Source organism: Brassica oleracea, chromosome C4 (genome assembly GCF_000695525.1).
Source record: "Brassica oleracea var. oleracea cultivar TO1000 chromosome C4, BOL, whole genome shotgun sequence".
Lineage (NCBI taxonomy): Eukaryota > Viridiplantae > Streptophyta > Magnoliopsida > Brassicales > Brassicaceae > Brassica > Brassica oleracea.
Genome location: NC_027751.1, coordinates 14,984,164 through 14,989,116, shown reverse-complemented (window position 1 = coordinate 14,989,116; position 4,953 = coordinate 14,984,164). Strand labels below are relative to the sequence as shown.

General features: G+C 36.3%; 1 pseudogene; it reads left to right on the top strand.

The window, feature by feature from the left end:
* Positions 1-890, top strand: part of LOC106338225 — a 33,858-nt pseudogene extending 32,968 nt beyond the window's left edge.
* Positions 891-4,953: the final 4,063 nt, after the last annotated feature.

Genomic DNA, 4,953 nt, shown 5'->3' with positions numbered 1-4,953 from the left:
TCTCCTCTTTCTCCTCTATCTCCTCTTTCTCCTCTTCCATTGTCTTCGGAAATGGATTTCAATCCATTTCAAGACAATGCCTGCTTTGTTGATCTACTTAATAGTCAACAACATGTAGTCTTTGGCAGTCAAGAAGAACCAATCCATTGTGATGAGCCTCCGGCAGAGCGTAGGGAACAAAGGTCCTGGTCTCCAATAGAGTGCTTATCAGCTCGTGGTTGAACACGAGCAAGGATCCCGTAGTTGGGAATGAGCAGAAGTCAGAGGCGTTCTGGAAGAGAATTGCATCATACTACTCGGCGTCGCCTAAGCTCTCTGGTTGTGAAAAAAGATCAGGAACTCAGTGCAAGCAACGTTGGCACAAGCTTAATGATTTGGTTTGTAAATTTTGTGGGGCGTTTGAAGCAGCAACCAGAGAGAGAAGCAGTGGTATGAACGATACTGATGTGCTCAAACTGGCCCACGAAATCTTCTTCAACAACCATCAAAAGAAGTTCACTTTAGAGCATGCGTGGAAGGAGCTTCGCGCAGATGAGAAGTGGTGTGAACTCTCCACAGCAAAAACAGTAAGCAGCTCCAAAAGGAGGAAGCTCGAGGGTGGTTCACATACTGGAAGCTCTCAAGTAAAGGGAAACAATGCTGGTGTTGACGATGACGTAACATGTCGTCCTGCGGGTGTGAAGGCTGCAAAAGCCCGTGGGAAGAAGCCGTTGGTTGAGGATAAAGAGATCTATGACTTCAAGACTATTTGGGAGATGAAGAAGGAGGATTTGGCAAGGAAGGAAAAGTTCACCAAGATGAAGCTACTTGAGAGTCTTGTTGCAAAACAAGGTCCACTACCTGATTATGAAGAAGATCTCAAGAAAAAGTTAATTAAAGAGTTGATGTAACTCATGTTCTTGTTGGTTGCTCTGTTTAAGTTTCATCTTATGTCGTCTTAGTTTAAGAATCATGTTCTCTGTTGCTGATTCTCTAAGTTTAAGGGTCATGTTCTCTTGTTGGTTGTTGATGTTATCTCGTTTTAGTTTAAGTTTCATGTTATGTAACTCATGTTCATGTTCTTGTTGGTTCCAATTAATGGTATTTGTTTCATGTTATGATTCTTGGTCATGTTCTTCTTAATCTTATCTGTTGCTGATATTTGTTTCTGTCTTGTTCTTGATACTTACAGGAGCATTGTGGACTTGTCGTGTTCTGTCAAGACTTCCTATAGCATTACGAGAGAGGATGACAGACTTGTTGTGTCAAGACTTGTCGTGTTGTGTCAACTAGTTGATCACGGACTTGTTGTGTCAGATAGATTGATCACGGACTTGTACTCTTGTGTCTATCACGGACTTGTGTCTTTGTAACAAACACATTTTGCTTATGTCAACTTTGTAAACTCTTTATATATATTCATCTCTCGACTTGTGTCTTTGTACCAAACACATTTTGCTTCTATCGTCTCTTTTCTTTCATCAAGTTTCATATCCGTAATCTCAAGTCTATTTTTTAAAAAATTGTGGTGATTACAAGTACCATCTCTCGACTTGTGAAACAAAATCTCAAGTCTCATAAACAAGTCGCAAGAATCTTTTTTCTCTCATAAACAAGTCGCAACAAAATCTCAATTCTCTCATAAACTTGAAATCTTTTTTTTTCTGATTTTTTTTTTGGATTTTTTTTCTCCCGTTTGTGTGTTGTGAGGAAGAGAGTTGTGGGAAATGACATATATATAGAGAAATTTTCGAGTTGGGTAGTTGAAATATAACAACGATTTTACAAGGAATATTTTACATGGATTTTACATGGTTTTAACATATTATTTACAACGACTTTACAACGAATTAGGTAAGTTAAAGCACATTTAATACACGTTTTCACCTAAATATAACGGTAACATGCTTCGTTGTAATGTCGATGTAATGATTACGACGTATTTCTCATTCCACGTACATTCGTCGTAAAATTACAAGGAGTTTACGACGAAATCAGTTCGTAGTAAATTTACATGGCGTTTACGACGAAAGTTAGATTCCTTGTAATTTCGTTGTAAAGCCCATGTAAATTTACGACGAAATATTTTCGTCGTAAATGTTCGTTGTTATGGGCACGTTTTCTTGTAGTGATCGTCATGAGTCGTCAAATTTTCAACTCTATTTATTTTCCAGTCTCCTTCTTCACTCGAGCTTTTACACGTTTGCTAAATCAACTTGCAGACACTGATATCGTCACATTACTTAAAACTGACAATTAACTAAGTCAGAAGATTAGAATATGTTAGCTTGCCAACAAAAAAAAAAGATAGCTTAGTAGTCACACTAACATCAAACATAAATACAACTACTACAACATTTACACCGTTATTTAGAGTTCAAACACAACTTAATGGGCTACACGTACCCTTCAATCAAAACCAATTACAGAAGCCCAAAAAAATTAAGCCCATTAACAACATCATGTAAATTAAACCACTTAAACAAACCCACTATAATGGCCCTAAAACAATTAGATACGCCCACCAGCTTATGTAAACCAACTCATACTACATCTACATCTACATCTACATCATTGCAATACATGACATTAACAAATTTAAGCTTACGACCTACAAATTTTAAACAATGAACACCAGGACCGTTAACACCCAAAATAGAACAATTATTAACGATAATAAAGCACCGCGAATTTACAACAGATTTACAAACCCTGAAAAAAAACACTATGATATTGTGATATTATTTTCATTTTTTTTAAAAAAACTAGCATAGTCTAATTGTAACAATGAGAGTTTGGGTAAAAAGTTATAAATTTCAGATGATCGATGAATACACAACAAATGGCCAAAAAAAGAGATCCCGTTATAATTACTCACACGAGTTACAAATTTAGATTTCCTCCAAAAAAATTCCACATATCATCATGGGTTTCACACGTACACACACCAAAACATATTGATCCTAACAATGGATGAGCCATTGTTTTCTGAGTTTGATTTTTCAATCATCACAAAGCATTTGGCTTCTCTTGAGTTCCATGCCACAAAGCATCTCTCGGTGTCATTCTAAAATTGTTTGGCTTCGCATGTATGGCTATGTTTTTGTATGTATGATTTTCATCTTGCTCTGGTACTGTTTTACAAATTTCCTTCTCTTTTTTAAAGTGGAAGAAAAAATGAATAAAATGAATGTTAAAAAAACAGGGAAAAGCAAAGTACTCCAAGCATTGCGACATATACTCATATATATATAGGGGACGATCACTCATGGCTGCAGCTTAGAAAGGGTGCAATCAACAATTTGACAGCATATTCAGATGCAGATTGGGGAGGCTGTACAGACACTCGTCGATCAACTTCAGGATACTGCATTTATCTTGGTCCCAATATTGTGTCTTGGTCAGCTAAAAGACAACCAACTGTCTCAAGATCAAGCTCGGAGGCTGAGTACAAAGGAGTGGCAAACACGGTTGCAGAGCTGTCTTGGATATGCAATCTACTAGTTGAGGTCCATTGGAAGGTCAACAAAGCTTCGGTGGTCTACTGTGATAACATTTCATCGGTCTACATGGCCACTAATCCAGTCAAGCACCAACGAACCAAACACATTCAGCTCGACCTGCATTTTGTAGAAGAGAAAAGTAGCCATTGGTGAGGTGAAATTCATACATGTTCCCTCTTCTCTATAATATGCCGACATATTTACGAAAGGTCTTCCTACATCACTCTTTAATGAATTTCGAACTAGCTTAACCGTCGACAAACCGACAATTTCAACTGAGGGAGGGTGATAGAATATAAGAATATTCTTGTTACTATTCCATTTCTATTGTACGTAGATATAGCTATGTTTGTTATGATTCCATGATTCTCTTTAACTACTCAGGCTATATAATGCCTTGTACATTCATGAATATGATCAAGGGAAACTCAGCTTATAACAGTAACAACATTTAAAATTATATCATTCTGCCACCTCCCCTATTAATATACATCCACTATATCAAACAAACAAGCATTTTGTGTTATGCGCATTACTACCCGAGGTTATCGAAATAAGCTCATCATCTAACTTCTCTAAAACTAGTGATTCCATCAGTTATTCACATTTAACAAAGAAAACAAAATTCGGCACAGAAAGCAAGTATAGCTTCAAGTTATGACGATCTTACCTCATGAGAAATTTTCTTTATTTAACAACACAAATGACAAACGTTCCACATATAGCGCATGCAAACCACTAATTTAACATATTTCATCATTAGAAGATTTTGATATGCTGACATATTAAGTACATTTATTAAAAAAATCACCAAGTATTAATAAGTCGAGAATTTTTAATTTTGTTCTTTTTAACAAAAAAAATAGTTATTTTTAAGAAAAAAATAATTATTCTTTTGATTAATTTGGAGATATCACGAATCCACGATTGGATTCAGACAATGTGTAATCCACCTTATCTTCAGTTATTTAAATGGGTCGAAGATAATTTTCCATATATATGTGAAACGTCCAGATAAAATGCAATATAATAAATATAAATTAGTAATATATAATAAATTAATCGAATCTGAAACGTGCTGGTATCTTATTTTACCATTGACAGTCAATAAGGCCCCGAACATAATAACTGAATTTTCTGTCGGCATTAAACTGATGTAAAGTGTTTTAGAGAAACGAGTAACAAATTTGCTTGGAAATGATTTTCAAACCTCAATGTTTACACATGTTTACTAATCGTGATTCAGGAACACATGTCAATTTCAATAAGGTAAGGTAAGGTAAGAGGGTAAAACTGTAAATGTAGATAAAAGAGATACGATAAAAGTCTTTTACGATGAGATGGGAGGTGAGTTCACGTTCATTTATCTGAACCGGAAATTTTTATAACGTCCCGACCGCCCACGGCTAATGGGCCATCCACGCCCGTTCACTCGGTCTGTGGGTTCCATCCCGTCCGACGCCGGGGGGGG